The following is a 24,151-nucleotide window of genomic DNA, read 5'->3' as shown; positions in this document are numbered from 1 at the left end:
GATAGGCCACAGCTGAGGCCACCTGGAGACTTTCTGGATGGTTTTCCTTAATTAGCATCGTCTGTTGTTCTGAGGTGTCCTTGAACCCACCCAAGATCCTGCTCAGGTTTCCTCCATTGTCCACTCAGCTCCTTGCTTGTTCTGATTAAATACAGGCTGCCCAGTGTCAATTGGCCAGCCGGCTAGCAGAGTTATGAGCTCTGCTGAGGATTTCACTCCTCCTGCAGCCCCAAAGACCATGCCATGTCTCGTTCCTTTGAGCCTTTTTGGTGCAACCATTTAGGGGGCTGGGAGTCTAGGTGCAGACCTCAACAGTTCCCAAACTCTAGATCGCATAGATTTTTCTTTTATGTCACCATTCAGGAATTTTATTGATTTGGATACCATGTAGTTTTATGACCAAAATTTTGTAAAGTCTGCCTCTGCCTTCCTGCCCTATTCTCTCCTCCCCCCACTCCATTTCCCTCCCCGCCACTGATCTGGCACCATGTGTTGAGAAAGCTATCTTTTCTCCATTTTCCTGTCCTTCTCTTTGGTCAAACACCACCAAGAACAAATGTTTAGGTCTGAGGCTTGGCTCTCTGCTCTGTCCTTCTAGTCTGTTTGCTTATTTTATCACTATCTGGATGAGAGAGGCTGAACGCTAGTCTTCTACTGGTTGTTATGGGATCTCTTACACCGTGGGTCTCCTCTTCTCTGGGTAAAGTTCAGAGCCAGTTCTTGGGTGTCCACAAGCTGACATGCTGTTGCCTTCTTCTGCAGGTCCAGGTGGGATATCTGTCTTCCTGGCAGTGCTGAGCCTTCCCTAATATGTGCATGGGGTGTTTCTGTGTTTATTTAGACCTTATGTGTCTCTCACCAGTTTTGTAAATTTTATACGATATATCTGGCATGTATTTTGTTAGATTTATGCCTAAGCATTTTATGAGTTTGACACTCAAATAAATGCTATCATGCTTTGAATTTCAAATTTCCATAATTGAAATTCCAAATGTCCGTAATTGAGATGAAGAAAACACTTGGGAGCGAAGGATGAAGGTCAGTGATTGCTTAGCACATACAGACCCTGGGTTCAATACCCAGCACAAAAATATGTGCAGGGCTCTTTCGCAAGGTGCCCAGCCTCTGGCTGTGCCAGCCCCAAGCACCAGGCTGCTGTCCAGCACCCTTTCACGTGGGAAAGGAAGACAAATCCTTTGCCTTAATTTGCAGAAAAAAACCCGAGATCGCACCTTCTCGCTGCACTGTGTTTCTTGTTATAGCAGACTGAGGGTAGCCATGGTGTGGCTGTGTTCACTGAGGGAGAAGCCCACCTAGCTTTAGAGCTCTCAGCACACACCTGCACACACCTCTTCTGCTTCTTTTTCCTCCTGTCTCCTCTCTCCTTTCCCTTTCCACTGATGGATTTTGGGACCCTCCTCTCTCTTCCTGTCTGTTCTCAGATAATGTTCAGTTTTTCCAGTCACTGGGCCCTTCCACCAGGGGCTGGAGCACCTGACTGTGTTTAATAAAAGTGCACTTTGGGGGCATGGAGTGGAGGCCATCACAGGTGACCTCACCCAAGGTCGCATCACTTCACAGCTCAGCGTCACCCCCTTCAGTCCTTCAGTGAGTAAGCTCAGCCCCGGCTTTTGGAACCAGACTTTGGCCTCCCTTAAATTTGTGATACAAACACATTACCTGAGTTCCGTGGGCTGAGCACCCAGATTTGCCTGGGGATAAAGCTCATCTTTGTAGCAGCAGCCTCCTAAACTGTTGTTTTGACTATGGTTTGAAAACGCAATGGAATGTCTTCATTTCCATCCTTAAGTATGAGTTTCTATGTGTAAATAACCCAGATGTAAAGAGTAAAGACACTTTATGTCACTTCTTAATGAGTTCTCAGAAGCCTTTAATGAGGTCTATAAATTATCTTGGAGACGCCTGTGGCTCTGTCTCTCGGATCTGCAGCTGCTCTGTGTGCATGCCTTTCCACCGTGCTGTTTGTCCATCTGTCCATCTCCTGCACATGCAGCTGACCATGCATGTGTCCTGTGAGAGGACAGCAGGGTGAGGGGCGTGTGCAGTGGACACAGAGTTTGAAGCTGCTTTGTGTTATTGCCATCAGGTCTTGTGCTCAGAGGAGCCACATGGTCACGCTTGGACCAGTAGAGGTGCGTTGGAGGCTGAGGAGCAGGCAGAAGGACACTAGCCAGGCTTCCTGGGAAGGAGGGCTGGACAGCTTGGGGGACAAACAGGCTGTCAGCGGGTGGGAGGCCAATGGGCCTCCTGCGACCTTTCCAGGATGGGTGGGGGAGGGACGCATGTAGGAGAGTTTTGGTTTCAGTGTTGTGGAGCAACCAGGGACACACGCACAGGGACACATGCACAGGGACACATGTGCGTAGGCACGCACATCAGTTTGGAACAATGAGCTATGTTATCTAGGTCTGGTTCTCCACATGGGCCTTTCTGCCCCCCCCCCCCCCCCCGGTGTGCAGGAACTGTGCCATGATCATAACCTTCCGTCAGAACTTCATGCGACCCGAGGATCACCACATGTTGCCTCCCGCCACATGGTGGAGGCTGTCTGCCTCAAGGGGGCCCCTCCTAGCCATGGCTCTGCCAGTGCTGTCCAGGACCGCTCCACAGGGTGGGAGCCTGGCCCTGCAATTCCAGGACTGAGCCTAGGTGCCTTTCCTGCTGTCACCCCAGAGGATTTTACTGGGGGGCGGGATTCGTTTTCTGAAATTAGAATTATAGATGCATATGTAGACTACAGCATATAAACACACATATGCATATGGGTTATAAAGTCCTTTCTCTCTCTCATCAGGTTTTAAAAACAGAAAAATAACCTGGGGATCGCACACTGCCATTGTGGCTCAGACACTGTGATACAAGGCTACATACAACTATGGGGCGCGGGACCAGCAGAGACTCACCTCTCTCCTTCCCAGAGCTGGGGTCCACTGCCAGGGCCTATGAAGGCCAGAGAGGGCATCTTCTTGGTGTGCCTCATGTGGAGGAGGGCAGGCCAACCTCTGGGCCTTTCTTGAGGACTCATATCCCACTTAGGACCTGCACCAGCTCATCAGCCACCAAATCCCTCATCTGGGGTTAGAGCTTGGTACAGGAACTTGGGGGACAGAGACACTCAGACCCCATCATGCAGGGAAAATTCAGACTGGCTTTGAGGATACAATAGGACAACGTGAGGGTGAGATCAAAGAACATAGGGAGGGTTTGAATTTCAAGAGAATTATTACAGTAAACTGCACATTGCTATGAAAGTCCCTCAAATACCCATCCCTCATTTCTAGCACTTTTTCTGTGGTTCCTATCACTTTCTGCAGCAGCTCCAGAGGCCTCTTTCCTGAGTGGGATTCAAAATGTCTCCTTTTCAAGGTCGTGTGGACTTTGCAGCAGAGCCAGAGCCACCCAGTGCCAGATCTGGTGAAAAGGTGGATAAACACTCACTGTCATGTTTGGTTTTGGCAGAAATTTCTGAAAACATTTTGAATGGATTCAGGACACTGAGGGAGCCATGGGCGACACGACTAAAGACACTCAAGAAAGAGGACTCCGGAACTGCTGCAGAAAGTGGTGAGAAGGATGGGAAGAGTTTTCCAGCTTCAAGGGGTTGAATGGCAATGTGTCTTTTACTGAAATGAGGTTTTGAGTGTAAGCATCCACCATATTTTATGATCATAGCTGGTATAGGTATATTTTAAAATTTGCAGTACTAAAGATTAGATCTTTATATTTGACATGGTTATAATTTTCACCAAAGATCCTTTCCAGCTTCAACTTCCATATCTACTTCTTTGTATTCTTTACCTCTTTTCCAAGTTTCACTGGCTAACATTTCCCATTCATTATCTATCGTTGGTCTGTGTGTCTGTCTGCCTATCTGTCTATCCATCATCTATCTATCCCTTTTAATTAAATTAGTATTTTTCTGAATTCATAAAGGCCTCACAAGGTGTAGGTTCCTCCTCTTTGACTGTCCCTGAAGTGGACAATTCAGTTGAACCACTGTGTCATTTTTCCCATTCTTCATGAATCCTGTCCTTCTATGTATGAGACTCACTGGGCATCACCTCAGTGCTGTAGTGACCAGTGAATTGTCACACTTTGTGTAAGAGGAGTGCTTTGCAGCAGCTGCTCAACTGAGTTTGTCAGCTGCTGTGCCTGGGAGTCCTTGGAGTTGGGCGATGTGTCTTCTCGGATTTGATCTGCACAAGACAACTCGGTTACAGTGAGCCTTGGGAGACAGAGTTCCTTGAGCATGCTGAGGTCCCACCGTGCTCTTCTACTCGGCCCGTCCTATGGCCTGTTGCATGGGGCACAGCTGTGGGACCTCTGAGCTGCTGAATTCTCTCTGCTTCTCCCCCACCCTGACACCACTGTCCGGGACCATGCTGTTCCTCTGTGAGGCATGAGTGATCCCGGCCCCTACTTCCTGTTACAGGTCCCATGATCCTCATGTTCCTGTCTGCCAGGCCTCAGCTTGAGGGTGTGGGTGGGTCTCCAGTGCCCCTCTCTGTATGTTGGATAGGTTGTCACCCCAGCTGTGGCGCGGCCCTGTTCCCACGGAGCTTTCCCCGTGCTGTTCACTCTACCAGTATCCATGTCTGTCCCTGTGTATCTGCTACCCAGGAAAATGCCCAGAGGGCAAGTAGATGACAATGTGGTACATGTGTGTAGCTCTGCCTGTCTACCTGTCATCTATACCATCTATGACTCACCGTCATCTGCCTACTTACTCAGCCTTGATCAATTTATCCTTATGTCTCTTGTATTTAAAAGTTAACATGTTTCTGTTTCTCTCTCTCTTTTTCAATTTAAAGGTGTTCTTTTAAACAGTAGACTTTGTCAAAAGCAGTGATGTCTAACTTTTTCTTTTTTATTTCTATGTCCTGGTGAGTCTTGCATGTGCCCTCTCACACACACCATGGACGTCTCTTCCTCTCTGTCTTTCACCCCAGTGGGCAGAGCATTTATTCCAGAAAATGTGACCCTGGCCTCCCTCCCTCACACTGAGAAGTGAACTGGAGCTGGGGTGTTTTGCCAAATGAAATGGTTTCACAGTGAGATGACCTGTCCTGGGCTCCTCTGCTCAGTCAGCATTGTTCAGACTATGCTTGCTGGCTGTGACTACCTGGGAATGTAACTACTAGGACGTCTTAAGCTATGCGCACGCATAAGTCACCGTGTGCCCTGCAGTTCTGAGGCATGGGGCATGTGGGTCTCACCTCTGGGACCTCCTGCTCCAGCTGCTGTGGGGCACCCTTGCAAAAGTCCCCAGGACCTATGCAGTGCCATGAGCATGGGGTGGTGATGGTAGCCGTAGCTGTGGGTGGCTGAGAGACCCTGGGCACACTCGAGTTGGACACAGTCTGACGGCATGTGGGAGGACTTGGGGGCAGAGCCCTTGCCTACATGGGCAAGGCCCTGGGTCCAAGGAGCCAACTGGGGTGAAGGCACATTTTTCTTACACTGTGTCCCAGGCATGGACTTCCTTCTTCTGAGCAATCAAATTTCTGCTGAAACGAGCAGCTGCCCTGCAGTCTGCCCAAGGCCTCACTCTCTGCCCCAGGGCTGGGCATCACCACAGCCCCACCTGCAGGGCTCTCAGCAGCCAGGCTCCTAAGTCCCATGCCAGGTGCACCCCTCTAGGGCGCCTCCCTGTGTGCCACAGCTCTCCCACTCTCTGGAGAACTGTGTGTGAAAGACTGGCACACTTCCTGTCTGTAGCAGTCAGGAGCCCCCTGTGGACCTGGGTTGCCCAGCCTGGTCACTGTTTTGTCTCACACTTTCTCATGGGCTGCTGACCGTGTTGGCGGGCAGCAAGTGAGAGCTGTGTAAGCTCTGGAACTGGGTCTTCAGGGGGCACTGAGTTCCCCTGAGTCGCAGTGCAGGGCTTGTCTGTCTGAGGAAGGAGAAGAGCAGGCTGACCTGCTGTGCTTGCCCTCCTTGCAGTGATCTTGCTCTCTGAAAGTGACGGGCCCAGCACTGTGTAACTGGGATGTCCCCAGCACCGACAGGAAGGGTGAAGCTGATTGTCCTGTGCCTCACTGTCCTTGTCTTCCCTTCTGCGCTCTCATTCGCTGCTGGATGCCATTGGGTGGCTGCCCTGTGCAGTGATCTCCCTTGTCAGCTCTGAGTCTGTCACTTGCCGTGCCCCCTGCGCAGAGATGGGGGAGGCACTGTCCACATAGTGGCTTGAATAGGCAGCCACTGCAGAGGACAGGGGCAGGGCTGGCAGCACACAGTCTGCACGGCTGCTGCTGCAGCTCCCTATGATTTTCCACAACGTGACCTGAAAATAGGTGGTGCCATGCACTGTGCTCAGCTGCTCTGCTGCAAACCTTGCATCCCCTTTCCGGCTCTCACAGACTTTTCAAGACCTTAGGACTGAGAAATGCTTCCGAGGGGGGAAAACCAAGCTGAACCAGCTCTCTGTCTGGGGAAGCTGGGCATGAAAGTGGGCATCAGGGACGCCTGGTGGCAGGGAGGGGAGCGCTTTCCAGCTCAGGGTAGATTGGCCCCACTCTGCCTCCCCCAAGACGGATGTGATGCTGACTGACCAGGCTGTATGGAAGGAAAGACCCTCCCTCCCTGACCATCTCTCTTTCTGAATCCAACTACCTCACGGAGAACATTAAAATCAGAACAGAACAAAAGCTACAGAAGCAGCATAGGCTCATCTTTTGTCTTGGGCTTATTTCAAGCTGGACAGTTCACTCTCACCTGATGCCACGAGCTCTAACAGCTGCATCCTTTGGCTGGATACAGAGCAGATGGGCGGGGGAGAGATGCAGACAGACAAAGGGAGGCAGAATGGAGAAGAACAGGACATGAGGAAGGGGAAGGGGTAGGGGCTGGGTGAGGGACAGAGGAAGAAAGGAAGGGGAGCTCAACAGGCAGGCAGCTTTAGGTCTTGTGCTGCCACAGGGGCTCCTTGTAACCTGTGTGACTCCCCAATGACTTGGCACTTCCTGTGGAGGGAGCTGGAAGACCAAGTTTGCGTGTGTTTTGTTTGTTTTTAGTATGAAGTCCTCAGGTGAAGTTAATGCCTGAGAGTTCATTGCATGGACACTCCTCTATCTTCCCCCCCAAGTGTCAGAGCCCAGCTCGGTGGTCACCCATAAAGAAAAGCATCTAGGGCGACTTTGACCGAGACTAGGCCCTGTTCGTCTGTGAAAAGCCATCGTTAGCTGCCCACCTTCTCCTCCCACTATGGTCATGACTCAGACACCAGCGGTGAGGATGTGGACTGCACAACTCAACTCAAGGCATGTTTTGCTGGGTGTCCCCTGCACTGCACCCTGACAGCGTGGTCTTGTGGCAGGGATCACCTTGGTCCCATCCCCTAGGACAGTCAGGCCAGACAACAAGGGAGCGATTTCAAGATGAGGACTTTTATTGTCTTGGAACTGGAGCAAGGTGATCAATAGAAAGTCATTCCAAATATTCCTGCAGATGAAAGCAGCCTTTAATATTAAATTAAAGAAACAAAATTGTAAATTTAAGAAACCTGGCTCTGATGGATGGGTACAAAAGGACCTCATCTTACTTTTATCTAGGAAAATAGACCTTGGTGTGAAACTTTAAATTAATTTGCTTATTAGATTTGTCTTGCTTGAAAACCAGTGTTACCTATTTAACTTGAAGGAACCTGAGTTTTGGAGACCGCTCAGCCACCTTGCTGAGGCTGCTGAGGTAACTGATGTTGCCTCCCTTGACTCCATCTCTTTAGAAAGTGCTTCCTAACATGTTTCCGAGCCTGTTGGGTGGACTGGATTAACACATGGGTCAGGGATGGGCACGCAGCTGGCAGCGGGGAGCCCCTCTAGTGCAGCAATCGGCCGGTTCTGAGATCCATCCCCACTGCTCACTGCGGGGGATTGGCTGCCCAGGGCAGTGAGCCTGCTTTCCACTCCAAACGCCAGGCTCTGGGGCCTGGATTGCTTCATCCCTGGCTGCGTCACAGGAGCCCAGCCTAACCATCTGCCTGATTTGCAAACTGACAAAATCCAGACCATTATTCTACATCAGTTTCTATCACAGCAGAACTGTTATCGCTTGAGTTCTCCCAAATGCTACTTGTGGTGAGCAGAATTTGTCCCTTCCTGTTATATTGAGGAGATGCCTCACGGTCCACCATTGCAGAGGGATCTTGTACATTTCTCTGTGTCACTTTGCCTTTTTCACTGCAGGCACACGCTTTGGTGAATGTGACTGTTAGTGAGGAAGCAACACATTTCCTTCTGCCTGTCGCAGGTGACAGAGCTCTCAAGGGCCACACCGGTGAGTGAGGATTTTAGAGACAACTGTAGGTGTGAGAGAAACCCGTGGAGATTTACCTTTGCTCCACATGGGGAGCATTCCAGTGTAAGGCTGCAGGGGACATGGCTGGATTCACAAAGCCTGGTAGATCATCCGGTTCACACTTGAGCTTTGGAGACCTGAAGGAAGGTGGTGTTACATATGTTGAGGAGTGGCAGTGCCCAGCATGGAGAAAGCCAGCCCATGCCACGGCTGTGGGAGAATCACCCCCAAGACATTACCCCCAAGGCTTGACGTAGGCCACTGTGTAGTGCCGAGAGGCCCCTGCCTTGCTGGGGACCCCAAGCAGCCTCCACGCAGCATCCACACGTTGCCTGCCAATGTGCTGTCTATGGAGAGAGAAACCCTGGGGCAAGCAATTCTTGGCTGGAATTGGCTAGAAGGCGCTGTCAAAGGGGGCCACACAGCAGAGCAGACCCCACGCACAGGCACCCTGTCTACCAGGAGGAATGGTGGCTGAGGGTGTGTTGCAGTGCTTTGAACCCCAAATGGAGACACTGGTCACAGTGTTCCTGGTGGTCTTTCTGAGGTCATGGATGAGCCTGGCTTCATGGCCCCCAGCAACTCAACCCACCAACACATGAATAAACCATTCTTTTTCTATTGGAAATGAACTCAGAAAGACTCTTTCCCACAGAAATTTCCTCTGTTGTTGTATACTGTGAAACTTTAGCAGTGCATATATCTCAAGATCGTTTGTAAAAGCGAGCACTGGGACCAAACAAAGGAAGGTCTTTCTAATGAAACCCAAATATTAAGTCTGTGGCGTATTTTCCAAGTTACAAGGGAAGGAAATCTGGGAATTAGAAGAAAGCTTTGCCTGGTTTCTCTTTTTATTTGTAAGAAGAATGAGGCAGGGAATTGCTTTCCCTTTTACTGGGGAGGTTGGGAGATGGACCCAGGTGGTTAACTCCCGGTCTTCAGAAAACAACTATCTTCTTTCTGCTTTATCTATCGTTTGCTGTGAAGTGCTCAAAGTTCCTGTTGTTCTTTTTTTTTTTTTTTTTTTTTTTTTTTTTTTTTATTTAAGAGGAAAAAGAGAAAAACACAAAACAAGACAAAGCAGTGTAAGGTTACACATAATACAGAACTACAAAAAAAAAAAATAAACATAACAGTAAGAAATCACCTGTTAATAGATTACATAATATCATCTTGGAAATAGTTGCTCAAATCACAGTATCAAAGAATACAAAGTAGACATTCAAACGGAGAGACTGCAAACAGCTGTGTTCAATGATCCAAAAACATTAATATAGTCAGCTATTTAACATCCCTAAACACACTTGTTGTTATATCCGTTAGAGCTCTTTTTTTTTTTCCCTCCCTCTCTTTTTTATAACAAAATTTACACATTTTGGATTTTATTACTCCTCAGTTCTCATTACTCTCTTGGGGGGGAGATAATAAAGTCAAATATGGCAAAACAAAGCTGTAAGTCCAAACCAAGGATAGACATAGCACATGATGTAGAACAGAGTACAAGGTCATCAACAATGGTTATCAACATTGTCTCTTGTTTCCTTAAAAGGAATTGTCTATCTCATTAGATATTATAAAGTTGGACAAAACAGTGGAGAATAAGACCAATAAAACTTAGGCATTGTGAACATTGCAGGACTTCCAAATGTCTCCTTTGGAAGTTCCTGTTGTTCTAATCTGTTGTTCAGTTCAGATCTCCTCAGAGGCTCAGGGAAATGCTAGCAAGTATTTGTTATCACTAATATAAACTCGATGAAAAACACTGTTTGAATTTTAAATTGGCATGATTTAAAAAATAAGTAGAACAATAACTGAGATTCTAATGTTCTTCAATCTTAATTGGGCTTCTAACTATTCAAAAGCAGGTTTTTTGGGGTGTGTGTGGATAGCTGCAAGAGTTTTAAATGTTAAAAGGTATTGCCAGCTTATATAAGGATTATTTCAGAATGTTCTGCTTATCTCTAGCTATGAAAGGACATGGGTTTGTTGAGCTTAAGTATCCAGAATCTTTGATATTTTTAGATAGTAAAATAAATGTCAGGTAGGCTCTTCGACACAGGATTTTGGATTTAACAGATGAGGGAAGACAAGAAATTTTAAAAAGTCAGTTTGAAGTTTTGAGGAAGTGGAAAGTCAAACAAACAAAGACTTCAGGGGTCACTGGTTTACACTGATTAAAGAGACACTTACAGAAGTACAGATGGAAAAGGAGGACACACAATGATACACTGATGTTTGCTGCACTCAAACTAAACAGTTTTTGTGGCAAAAGACAATAAAAATGAGATAGAAGTCCCAAATTGGGTAATGTATGTGCAATTCAGAGGTGAATGTATCCTGTATTCTGTGAGGCACCGGGCTCCTGGTGATTCCCAGGGCCGTGTGCAGCTCTGGGTCTCTGAGTGAGAGGCCATGGCTCCCCAGGCTGGGTGGACACCAGGTCCCTATACCTTGCTCCTTGGGCTCTGGAGGATCCTCAGCAGCTGCCTTCATGTGACACAGAAGAGGCAGATTTCTGCACGTCGGCAAGGTCACTGGTGCCCCCCAGCTGTCCTGCTGGCCTCGGTGCAATCAGAGGCTGCTGTCCCCTGGGGCCTGTTCAGGTGTTTACGAGGTGTCTGGAATCTGAGCTGCTCTAATGATTCAGCTTGTTTGGTGAAAATTTTACATGGAATTCAAAAAGAGCAAATACCAGGAGTTAAGATTTAACCTATTTTTACCAGAAGGGACACCTAGTAAATGAGAGTTTCTGGCTGTTTCCTCATGTAACCTTGTGAGTCTGATAAGCTTTTCTTTACCATCACCCTGCTGCAGCAGGACGGGGCGGTGGGCGTGTGTGTATGCATGTGTGTGTCTGTACATGTGTGTGCACATGCCTGTGTGTGTGCATATGTGTGTGCATGCATGTGTGTGCACGCGCACCTGTGTGTGTGCCTCTGTGAGTGTGTGCGTGTGTGTGTCTTTCTGGTGGTGTGTGCCCTTTTGCAGATAAAGGCTTTCAGGCTGACTTCAAGCCTCCTGTCCTGGTGTGTATTTTAAGTGGTTGTTGGAAATGTTCAAACAGGTGAAGGCAGAGCTGCTCAACAATCTGCCCACTGAAGCCGTGAAAGCTCTGTCAGGGAGGCTGTCATCCTAGCTTATGTTTTAACACTGCAAATAAGCAATCCTAGTCCGAGTGCGCTAAGATGCAGCTGTGGGGCCATGGCCCTGGGTTCCTGGGGTTGAGGCTGAGAGCAGGCCGGCTTCCCCAGCTTGTCAGCATCCAGCAAGGGTCCTGGAGCTCGCTCACTGCGGCAGACCACCAGTAACCCCATTATTGTCATGGACTGGCCATGTGTGGGAAATCACTGCAGTATCCTTCCCTGCCACCGCTCAGCCCCTCCAAGGCAGCCCTGTTTGTCCTGTGCTGTTTGCTGTGTGGTGTAGATTTGACCCTGGGTGTTTCAGAACTTTGGGAAGACACGTTATTTACCTTTCTTGCAGTAATTTCCCCTTCACACTTTAACTATGGAAACTCATTTTTATTCAAGTCTAACATGTTCCCACAACACATCCCCATTTCCTGGCTTCCTTCTTACCCAGGGGTAACTGTTTTACCTGGTTCTTACTAAGGAGATATAAATGTAGACCTCTGTACACTTTCTTGGAATTTTTTTAATGCAGGTTAAATCTGCACTCACTTCCCTGTCTGTCCTTCCCCGGAGGGCGGTGTCTGCAGCTGGAAGGCTCTCTCCTCCTCCTGTCTGCAGAGTCCCCACAAGAGGCCACCTGGCATACAGGAGGGTTCAGGAAACGGGCAAAGTTGTGGGCTGATTCTGGTGGAACTCTGTGTGCTGAGCAGGGAGCAGCACATGTTCCAGGGTCCACTCTGCACCAGGACTCACCCTTGCAGACATCAGAAAGGAGAGGAGAATGGGTGCATCCCTCTCTTAGGGACAGACACACGCACAGGAAACATCAGACTGGAGTTCATTATGGGCAAGAAGCCATAGGATGAGGGGGCCCAAGTTCTGGGATGGGAGTTGAGATGGGATGAGGCATGAGACAGGGGTGCATGTGTGTGCATGTGTGTGTGTGCATGCCTCTGTGTGTGTGTGTGTGTGTGTGTGTGTGTGAGAGAGAGAGAGAGAGAGAGAGAGAGAGAGAGAGAGAAACAGAGACACACAGAGAAAGACAGAGAATGAGAGAGAGGCAGAAAGACAGAGAGACAGAGAGGGGCATTGTGTCTTGAGCAGTGCTGACAACCTGTGGACCTGAATCAGTGAGCTGTCCTGGGCTCTGTGAGCAGCTGGCACAGGCTGGGCAGGGAGAGCAGGGAGGGCAAGGAGGGCAGGGAGAAGAGAACTGACAGCTGGCTTGGTTGATACCAAGGGCACAGGAGACATCCTTAGTGTGTGTCTAAAATGTCAAGGAGGAGAGAAAACCCCATGATGCTGAAAGGAGGAGGAAGAGAAGCCAGCATGTCAGTGGTTAATAGATGGACACATGTACCACCTCAAGCAGGTGGGACCTAAGGGTGTCTATGGCACAACTGTGGGTGTCAGCATTTTCTCTTCACATGTATTTGCTCTTCCATTGCTGCATGCTATACCCCAATACTAAAAGGAGACGCAGCTTAATTTGAATCATGTTCCCAGGGGTTCAGCCCATGCCTGACTGGCTCCAAAGAATTTTATGTGGAAAGGCGAGGCAGAGTGAAGATGCTCAGGTCATGGCACCAGGAAGAGGAACAGGGCACAGCACCACAGAGGAAGACCAGACACAGACTCTTCAGTCATGTCTCCATGGCAACCCAGGCATCACCAGTACCCGGATCCCAAAACTGACTGAGGCATTACTCACAATAAATGCCACAGGTTTACTGCTTTAAACTCTCTTTTTAGAAGACAATACCTTTAAGCTGGGATGTCTGGGGGTTTTTAAACAGAGGTCAAATGATATGAAAATATATATTCTCCAGCAAACAAATATAAAAGTAAGTATTAAATCAGTTTCTAAGTATTACCCCTCAGTGTTAACAATCTAAAACGTTAAGATTGGAATCACATGAAATATACTTCTAAAAGTGGCCTTGTAAGTAGGGCTTTGGAAAGAAACAGTGGTTATTAAATTTCTTGACTTCACACTTACATTCTTTTTTTGTGGAATTCAGAATTGAACTCAGAACCTTATGCTTGCCCGGCCACCCTTATATCTATATCACTCTTCCCATTTGAATTATCTCATGTAACAAACACAAATTCTACAGAATGTGTGCACACTAATCATACTGTGCAGTTAAAAAAGTCACTGTGAGTGCTAAGAAATGTGGTGCAAACTTGATGTGGAAGCCCGTCTGTGTCATCAGAAGCTGTGTAGTCTGCAGCCAATCAAAACTTAGTGCATCTGTTATGCAGCAGATATTTATAGTGGGAGATAATAACGGAGACCAGGATGAAATACCAGGCAGTGTACTGCTTTGCAAGCTGCTCGGAGACAATTAAACCAATGGTCATGAAAGAACACGAGTGCTTCTGAAACGGGGCCGCATTGTGTGAGCTCCCGCAGGCTGCACAGTTCACAGAAGTGTGTGCAGCTTCTCCACCATGCCAGCTCTGCTCCCTGTGCTGTTTGTGCATTCATCACCTCTTCCTGTTCTGTTTTCTCTTTGATACTAAACAATCGGTTAGGAGCTCTTTTTTTAATGTATGGTACCAGAAATTTAACTCAGTGCCTCCACAAAGAGCTACATCTCCAGCACTCCATATAAAGCAATTAGTAATTAAGGAACTTATTTTCTGTATTCTTTCCTTTCCTTCTAATCTAAAACACAACTCTTCAGCACATAGTTGGGGTTCAGGGTTCAGAGCCTACACTCTTGATCTGTGCCTGCATCATGGCTTCTTGACCAGACAAGAGCTGGACATGGAATTCCTGCTCCACGCCACCTGTATCTGAGTTTTCTAAGCTGCCTTGCACTGCACTTCTGCCTCACTGTTCCAAGGAGACTAATGCCGGGTTATTTTTCCACTTGACCTTTTTGGTGTGAAGGCTTGAAAGATTAGAAATTAAATTTAGAAATCTTCACAGTAAAATGGGTTTCCTAGAATATGTCTCAGATCCAATCAATTTTCAATGACACATTCATTAGTAGGTGAATTCCAGTCTCCCCTATCCAGGGAAGATTTTGGGTGATAGTTTTAAATAACCATTATGTTCCATTATTCTCTTTTTTCTTTGTTTTCTGAATAGGGTCTCCAATTATACAGGTGTTGTATTTTTTTCCTGTTTTAGGTAGCTCTCTTTTTGAATATTTTTCTCTTCTGTTGGCTTCTGTTCTCTTGCATGGTCTTATACTTCACTCCAAAGCTTCTCATTTAGTTCTCTTTACTGCAGTTTTGAGATTGGATCAGCAGTTACATCTGGCATGCAAGATCAATAGCTCTGAGAACCTCTGCCAAAAAGCTGAATGATAATTTCTTAAAGGAGTCTTTTTGGCTGGTACTTTATGAACATGCAGCCTCCAGCACTATGGCAAATGCATTTCAGTTCTTTATATATTACTATTCTTTATATATTATATATTCAGTTCTTTATATATTCCAAGTGTTTTGTTTTAGCATCACAAATGGACTAAGGAAGAACCTGCTACTGCATAACAAGTATCTCCTGGATACATTTGGGGAACAGCAACTGTTGTTCTGTGCAGTGTCAAGGTGTTGTGGGAGTGTCTGTCCCCTCTCTGTGACATTTGGGATCTCAGTAGGGAGGATGCTGTGGCTGGAGGGTGAACTAGAATCCCAGGCTGGACTCCCCTGTGAGTCCATAGCAACCTAGTCTGACCTACAGAATAGGAGTCTCACGCAGAGCATGCTGGGGCTTCTTAGCAGGGGCCCTCAGGACTTGCCTGCTCCTGCAGAGGAAGGTGTTGACACAGATGAAAGTCAGAGCTAGTGGTCTTGGATAATCAAGCCAGCTTTACAGGGCTGAAGTAACAGAGGGCCAGGGTCAGTGACTTCGGCAGCAGATGCTATTTTCTTGTGGTTCTGGATATTTGAGTTCCCAGCTCAAGGTGGGCAGGGGAGGGAAGCTCAGTACAGGTTGAGCTATAGTGCGGGGCAGGGCAGAAGTGTCACATTTGACTGATATTTTCCATGTAGAATGGGTCTGGGTGCTTCAGTGGTGAGGCAGCTGTCCTGGGTTGAGGCTTCACACATTGCCATGGGGAACCATTTAGCCCCTGGTGGCGATCTGGACTCTGCCACCTTGTGTCACCCATCATGGTCCAGGCAGAGTGGAGAGGGTGGCCAAAGTGGAGCATACAGGATGTGATAGTACTGTCCTTGAGGTTTGCCGGTAATGATAGCTTCTGTATTTGGAGCTGCATTTGCAGTTGGGCCCAGGGGGACAGTGATAGAAAGAAAGTGATGGCATTGTCCTAGCCTTTGAGACGAAGAGGGGATCCATGGAAACTCCTGTTGCTGATGGCCGGACAGCGTGCATGTGCAAAGATAGACGCAGAGAGCAGGTGACAGCTGATGGGCTTGAGTGTCTTGAGAGTGATTACCTTTTTGTCACTTAGGAAAATCCAATTTGGCATTAAAGTTATGTCTTCTTTCTCCAAATATGGGTGTGGGGTCCACCTGGTGCTCAGACATCCTTGGGGAGTCTGGGAATGGTACAACCATACTTGTTTCTGTTGGTGTCTGCAGGGGACAGACGTGAGGACCCGCCTTGGACTGAAAACTGCAGGTGCTCAAGTCCCTTGTGTGAAGTGAAGCAGTGCTGTGAAGTGTGACCATAATTGTGGAAAAAACTAAGTTCATGAATCAAGGCACCACTGTGTTTGCACATGGCCTCCTTTCAGTCAGCTTTAGATGGCTCGTGCTGCTGAGTACAAGATAAACACTACATAGAATGTTGTACTGTGCTGTGTAGGGGATGATGATGTAAAGAAAAACAGAGATGCAGTTTGGGGGATACTGTATTTTTGATACATTATTGATTGAATTGGCAGGCCTGGAGGACTGCTGCATTTATTTTTATGATGCTTAAAACCGTTTCATGGAGATAAATCAAAACTACGGAGCAAACTTAGCTTCTGGAGGTTGTTTCTCTAGTGAGGCCCACAGGATAGTCTCAGGTTTCTGACCTCGAGCAGGGATGGCATCTTCCTGGGGACAGTGAGGAATCTGTACTGGGGTGTGTGACAGGACTGGAGAGGCCTCCTGAAAAGTGCCCACAAGCTTTTGACCTGAGGAGTCAAGCTAACAAGTGAGGGAACATCAAAGTTTCCTGTGGATGCCAGGGAGCAGGAAGTGGCCCCTCAGAGCACCCTCAGGTGCTATGCTCTCTAGTTCTGAGGACACAGCTGTCAAAGACTGCACTTCCTGAGGACAGAGGGAGATGGCCTCTGTTCCTGTACCTGGGGGAGAGCTTCCCGAGACAGGCCTGAGTCTCGCCCAGGAAAACAGATCTATGTCCTTACCAAGTCACTGTTCCAAAAACTCCCTTATCTTTTACCTCTTTGTTCTTTTCAGATGCCAAAATTTAATGACTATGATGTTAGTTATGATACATTTCATTTGTTAAAATTAAGCAGTTTCACTTTGCATCTTAAAAATTGATAGAATTGTAATTTTCTTGCTTTTAGTTGCTCTAAATCAAAATTGGTCAAGTCAATTTAACAATAATTTAGTAAAGTAAAACATTTCCCGGTGTTCTGACAGCTTTCATGAATAATGCATCTTTAATAGCTGTCAATTAAGGTTGTTTTTGGAGATTTATGATGGAGGTATAAATAACTGTAAAGGGTGATTTATAGTGCAGGCTGAGACAATTTTTTTGGATAAGCTACTTTAACAGTATATAAATTACTGTATGGTGGTATAAAAAACACAGAACATTTTGTATGTCTTTATCACTATGTCCTGCTCCCTTTCAATGCAACTATCACTGTGTAATTCCAGTATCTGGATCAGGGAACTTCGGAAGTGACAGGAATTTAAGAGATTGTCTGTTCTGATCTTGCTATGCAGATTACTTGTTACAATGTGTGCATTTTGTGCGTATTCCACAAATGGTCCTTGGACCTAGGCATGCTCTGACCCATTTGAATAAACCCAGATGCAAGAATCCCACTAAGCACTGTTATGCTTGGTACTGAGAATGATGCTAATGACCCACAGCGGACAGCTGAGGAAGCCCAGTGTGATGTACAGGGCCAGTGGGGGTGCGCACTGGGCCTTGGATGAATGCCCTCTTTTGCCCCACGTCTTTCTGTCTTCTTTGCTGAGAACAGGAGGGCTCTGGGGCTCCAGCTGCAGAGAAAAGCCATGAGATCCTGGCAGGAATGCCCGCTTCATGTCCCAGTCCACAGTCCTGCTCACATGTGCCTTGCATGTCACCTGCCACCACCTGGGCTCCATCCTCAGGCTGGGTACCAGCCCTGAGATGGTGATGGTGATAGTGATGGTGGTGATGATGATGATAATGATGGTGGTGGTGATGATGGTGATGGTGATGAGGATGGTGGTGATGGTCATGTTGATGATGGTGATGTTGCTGCTGCTGATGGTGGTGATGATGGTGATGGTGATGAGGACGATGAAGAATGTGATGGTGATGATGGTTCAAGCATCCTCATTGGGTTGCCTCCCCCACTCCCACTCCAGCCTGTGGATAGATAGGAGGCATGAGGGCAGTTTCCATGGGAGCCATGAGCCCCTCGGTGATACCCGTAGCACGGACAGAGATTTCTACATCCTGTCTCCTCAGAGAACAGCATGCGAAGCAGACCCAGAGTCCCTGTGTATCTCCTTCACCTCTGTATGTGCTGTGTGAGCACTTGTCTTCCTCTTTCGAATCACCAGCCTAGTGCATGGAACCCACCCTGCCAGCCTCACCCTGGCTTCCTGAGGAACCTGCTGACATCATCAGCACAGCTGCACAGGAGGACTGTCCTCTCTATTGCCCCGTCAACAAACATCTACTCGTGGGAGGGGAAGTGTTGCATCAAGATGGGTCACGTGCAAGGAGAAGTCAGGTCATCGCGGGGCACCCAAGCACCCCTCCTCTGCTTGGCACAGCTGCATTTCCCAGACAGATTTGGGGGAGGAGTCGCTGCTGCAAAACCCTCCCTGAGGAAGTCCAGCTTCAGCTCTGGCTCCTCACTCTGGAGCACCCTTAGCACCCAGGCCTGCCAGGAGCTTGCTTCCCCGCTCCCAGCACTGTGCTGGGGGCAGTGTCACCATCACACACTTCTGCCTGCTGGCCCCTTCTCTGGTGACTTCTGCACTTGGTGGGGACTAGAGTCTCGGGGATGTGAGGTGATGCTTTTCAGCTCGCAGGTGTGACCAGGATTCCCTAATCATTCAAAGGAGAATATAACACTTATTTGCTATCTCCATTTCTTGACAGTCTCATTAAATTTTATATCCTCAATTAAATTAGAACAATACTAAAATAAAAGTCAGTGGGAAATTGGCACTTTAAAATTTGAGCCTCAAAGGTGGGAGCTTTTTAATACTGGTTTTACAACAAAGTTTGTGGTCAAGACAATAAAGAACTTTAGAAACATATTGAATAGTAAAGCAAGGTGCTGCCTTAAAACCTTTTCATTTTACTGTGTGAACACTTAACAAGATGCGTATCCTCCTAATATATTTTAAGTGTACAGCATGATGTCGTTAACTAGAGTGATAGTGTTGTGCTTCAGATATCCAGAACTTAATCTACATGTTCCTCGATTGGCCAATTGACTGTGAAGAAGGGATTTGCATGTTCTACCTGTCTCAAACTTTCCATGTTGACATTCGACCATTTTTTAAGACTTTGTTTCACGTGGATAAATATTATTACTTCAAATAATATCTTTAAGGATAAATTATATATTTTTCTTAACATTTCTGGGGACGTTCTTTCTATCATATTGATCTCATTGCTAAGGAGCTGTGTCCAACAATTAAAATACTAACTGCTGCTATTTATTATAACAGATTATTATTAATCTATTCAGAATAAGTTGGACACAGTCCCAGGAGCATCCTTCCCATTTTAGGGAAGCAGGTGCGCGGAGGAACCATGGCTCTGACCATGGACTACACTGTGATTAACACCAGGATGTTCTCTCCCACTCTCCTGGGAGTCCCAGGACCTCCTGGATGAGCAGGAAACAGGGGCCCAGAAGAGGAGGTGGAGGAGGACTTGGCACAGGCAGACTGGAGGTGCAAGCTGGTCTGGAACCATCTTTGTGAGCCACACCAGGTGGGTGAGATGTTGCTCTGGAATGGGAGCCCCAACCTGAATGTGGGTGGAACAATCAGTATGTATATAGCTGGATGGAATATGAAAGGAAAGAAGGAAGGCAGGTTTGCCGTTTCCTGTCTCCCGCTTCCCCTGCTGTGGACTGTTTCTTCTCTGCCATGTCCCTCTGCCCTGCCACCCTGCCTTGGAACTAACCGATTATGGACTGAAACTCCTACAAACTGTGAGCTAAAATAAACCTTTCCTCCTTTAAATTGTGAGTCAGGTATTTTGTCCCAGCAACCAGGAAGTAACTAAAGCAAGGCCAATTCCAAGATTTAGCTCTTATGAGTTGCGGTTCTGTAGGAGTACGCACGGCTCACTGTGCTACAGAATTCTAACTCTTCGTGGAAGACACCTAAGCCCCAGGCTCATTTACTAAGGAGGCTGGGAAGCTTTGGGCCCCATTTGTCAGGATCAGATAGCTGAACATGCCTGGGGTTCAGCTGGTTGAACTGCTATTTTTAGGTTCCGAGAAATCTGCATACTGATTTCTTAGCCTCGTACTAGTTTTCCTTAGCAGTTGTACTAGTTTGCATTCCCACCAACAGTGGAGAAGGGCTGCCTTGCATTACAAGCTTGCCAGCATTTGTTGCTTTTTGCTTTTTTGATGGCATTCTCTCTGGAGTAAGTTGGAATTTCAGTGCTGTTTTAATTTGCATTTCTTTACTGGCCAAAGATGCCAACATTCTTTTCATGGATTTACTATTTATACTTCTAGGAGCCTAATGTTTTTGAGTTTTTATATATTTTAGACAGTCTTCCATCCAAGGAGCAGCTGCCAGTGCTTCTTTCTATGCTGTAGGTTGTCTCCTCACTCTGTTGCTTGTTTTCTTTGCTGTACAGAAGCTTTTTAATTTGTTAGATCCCACTTGTTAATCTTTGGTGTTATTTCTTGTGCAACTGAAGTTCTGTTCAGAAAGTCCTTGCCTATGCCTGTGTTTTCTAGAGTACCTTTATTGTCTTCCAGCAGATTAAATGTTTCTTTAATACATAGGTCTTTGATCCCTTTTTATTTTAGTAGGCATGAGCAATAATGGTCTCGATTCAGTCTTTTGTGTGTGGAAAGCCAGTTTCCTCAACACCACGTGTTAAAGAGGCATCTTTCTTTCGTGTGGTGTTTTTTTTTTTTTTTAGCTGTCTGGTCAAGGATTGGATGTCTGAATATACCTCGGGTTACTTTCATGTCTTTCATTGTCTGCCATTGATTTAAATGTCTGTTTTTGTGCTAATATCATGATATTTTTTAATCATAGAAGCTTTTTAATATAATGTGAAGTCTGGGATTGTGATTCCTCCTGCTTTGCTCTTGTTACCCAGACTTCTTTTGCTATTCTGGGTCTTTTGGTTCATATAAATTTTAGGATTGCTTTTGTAGTTCTGTGAAGAATGATGCTGATATTCTGACTGGGACTGCACTAAACCTATATGTAATTTTTGGTAATACGACTACTTGACAATATTGTACCAGATACTCTTACTCACTTGGGGAAAGAAATGCAATTCCTGACCAAATGCAACAGACGTGAGAGGGAGTAGAGCCATGCAAAATGCAGAGGTAAGAACTTAGAGGAGTTTTAGTCCTCGGAAAATGAAAGAAAATCCTGACTCTGTGAGTTCAGAAGAGAGCAAAACCACTGGGACACCAGCGGAAAAGTCTCTCGTAGGATATGACTTAGTGTATAAGCCCTCTGTGCCTCCTGGATGGATCCTTGAGACACCACAGAGAAAGGCTAGATGCCCAGAAGATGGGCCCCGTGGCAGGAGTTGGGAAGAGACTGTGAGCCCCTTCTGGGGAGATGAGAACCCTGTGCTAGGGCAGCTGGTTGACATTCTGTGACTAGATGTATAGGTGCACTGGCTGTGTGCAGCGTAGATGTCATCTGGTTGGTTGACTCTTAATTTCCACCTGGTTGAGAAACCAGGTATGCTGGTGCATGCCTGTAATCCCAGAACTCAGGAGGCTGAGGCAGGAGGATTGCTGTGAGTTCAAGACCAAGCTGGGCTATATAGTGAGTTCAAATCCTGGCTGAACTACATCGTGAGCTCCTGTCTAAAAAAAAAAAAATCCTATCTGAAAAACAAAACAAAATAACAACAAAGTAGGTTGAGAATGACTCAGTCATCCTTCCCCTAAACACAGACAAAAAATGTAAAGTTTTTGCTTGGCCTGTGGCCTTACCCTGGTCCCTGGAGCCAGCGTGATGACAGTGATGGGGCTGATGTCTGCTTTTCTTCTCTATGCCTGGCAGGAGCCTCTGCGGTGCTGAGTCCCCACCCTGCCCTGCAAGTTCCCTCTCTTCTAGTCTCAGCCAGAATTTTCTTTCACCTGGATTTGGTCCAGCAGGTTCTTTATCTTCCAGCACATGTCTGCAGCTCTGGCCTCACTTGCAGGCTCTTCCCATGCCTGATTCTATGCCCTGGCCCCTCAGCTGCCCTGGAAGCTGCAGTGATGTTTCCTGGTCCGTCTGAAGCCACCAGCCACACACAACCACACACAGTGATCTTCATGTGGTCGCTTCCCTGCACCTACAGTGAATGACCTCAAGCAGGGATGATGTGTGTCATTTAGGGTCGCAGGAATCCCCCTTGCCACTGTGTTAAAACTGTGCTCTCTTTAGGTGAGGACTTTCTGTGCCTCTTTTGCTTGTTCAGTGGATGGAGGACTGTTTGAAAGACAGCATGGAATGGCATCTTTGGGGTGGTGCTGGATATATAGGCCTCTGTGCTTTTAAGTCATGTTGTCAACTGCCAAGAGAAGACACAGGTTTATGGACGAGCACTGAGCCTGGAAGTCTGAGCAGCTTGTGGGGCTGCAGGAAAGAACCAGGGCATCCAGGAGGACAAAACCATCCCTGCAAGCCCGACTGGGGGCAAGCAAGGAAGAGAGGAGCTCGGTGGCACTGCCAGAAGGGCCGTGACCCTAGGGCTCCTTGTGTGGGGCAAGGCCAGGCTGCTGAGAATGTCTGCTGGGGCTTAGGGTTGAGCCCTAACCTCTCCAGCTCCCCTGCCCTGTCCTTGCCTCTGGGGTTCCTTCCAGGTAGGGAAGCTGCCTCACCCTCCTGACTCAGCCTTGTTGCCTGGACTACATGTGGTTCCATTAGAGTGCAGGGGACACAGGTGCCTCTGAGCCAGCAGGACCTGCGGGTCACAGACACAGTCTGGGTCTGTGTTCTTCCATGGCCTTTTCTCTCATGTTGGGGACAACAGGACACCATCATGCTGTAGAGGAGGATGGCCCTGGGTGACATGGATCTAGACACCAGCGTGGAGTTGCTACCTTGCTTAGCTGGCCCTGCAGCTGAGCTGGGGCTGCTGAGTTCCTGGGGTGTGTCACTCCTCCTGGCAGCTGCCAGCTGTCCTGGCTGCCTTGCACTTGATTCAGGACCTGTTCCTGCTGGTTGAGTTGGACCTTGCAGACTCTAGAAACTGGTCCCTCTCAGAGCAAGGAGTTGGGGGGCAAAGCCGGGCCAGCACCCAGGAAACCAGTACCTCATTGAGAGTGATTGTAAATGTGCTTTTCAGGCAGCGACAGACACCGCATTTGACTTTTAAAGACTTTTAGAGGTTTTAAAAAGTCTGCAGTGGCGAAGCAGAAGCCGCAGATGAAGCTGTGGTTGTCAGAGAAAGAGATGGAAACCTGGGGAGAAAAGAGAAACTAGAAGGAAACCATCGAAACTGGGGTGTGTCATGCACGGAGAAGCGTGGCTGCCTGACACAGGGCGGCAGGTCTGGTCCATTTCCCACGGGTTAGCTGAGTGCAGTCCACGCCCACCTCAGGAAGAGGAGCTCATGCCTGTTATTACCAAGTGAAGCCAGAAGGCAGACATCGTGGCAGCCACCGGGGGGTGCAAACCAAGATTGGATAAAGCCGGACAGGTACAGCAATGCTGGTGGGAGCTGCAGTCCCAGCCCCTGCAGATTTCATTCTGTGTCCCCAAGGCCACCATGCCCTGTCATCACAGTAGTCAGACCCGCTTCTTTCAAGCCCTATGTCACCTTGTGACCTGGGGGTGGCAGGACATGCCCCTCCTCAGAGGTCGGGATCCCAACATGCTTCTCGTGGGAGGATGGAACACAGGACAGAGCCTGCTTCCTCTTGACTTCTGGGAAAAGGCTCAGGGCTGGTGTCCCCTGGTCACAGTCTGATGCCAATGTGGGCGACTTGGGTCATGGCACAGTGGTGACAGCAATGCAGCCTCTCGTGCCCCACAGAGAATGGTTCTGTGGGCTTTGTCTTCCTCCCATGACCCGGATAAGGGGAAGCGTGGAGGAAGATTGGCAAGCAGGGCTTTAATGGAGCAGCTGGTACATTCACCTCAGGCTTGCTAACTGTAGAACGGTGGGCAGATAAAGGTGAGCCACAGGAAAAGGAGGAGTGACTGGGACTCCCAGCACCTGGCGGTGATTACAGCTCATACTGATGCATCTTTTTTTTTGGTGTCAAGAATCAAACTCACAACCTTCACTGCAGGCAGGTGCTTGTGCTGCTGAGCCAAATCCCCGGCTCTTGAGGAATCTTCTCAACCCAGTTTCAGCCCACAGGTCCTTG

At 47.7% G+C, this 24,151-nt stretch overlaps 1 long non-coding RNA gene across 1 annotated transcript; it reads right to left on the bottom strand.

The window, feature by feature from the left end:
* Window positions 1–6,947: 6,947 nt before the first annotated feature.
* On the bottom strand, window positions 6,948–10,946 carry LOC134472752 (uncharacterized). Its single transcript, XR_010042710.1, has 3 exons — window positions 10,767–10,946; window positions 8,352–8,453; window positions 6,948–7,461 (listed from the first exon to the last, which is right to left on the bottom strand). It is a non-coding gene; the product is annotated as an uncharacterized LOC134472752 (long non-coding RNA).
* Window positions 10,947–24,151: the final 13,205 nt, after the last annotated feature.

This window comes from Cavia porcellus, unplaced genomic scaffold, assembly GCF_034190915.1.
Source record: "Cavia porcellus strain 051 isolate PalLab524CR breed Dunkin Hartley unplaced genomic scaffold, mCavPor4.1 scaffold_24, whole genome shotgun sequence".
In the NCBI taxonomy this organism is placed as follows: Eukaryota; Metazoa; Chordata; class Mammalia; order Rodentia; family Caviidae; genus Cavia; species Cavia porcellus.
This window is presented reverse-complemented; position numbering and strand designations above follow the sequence as displayed.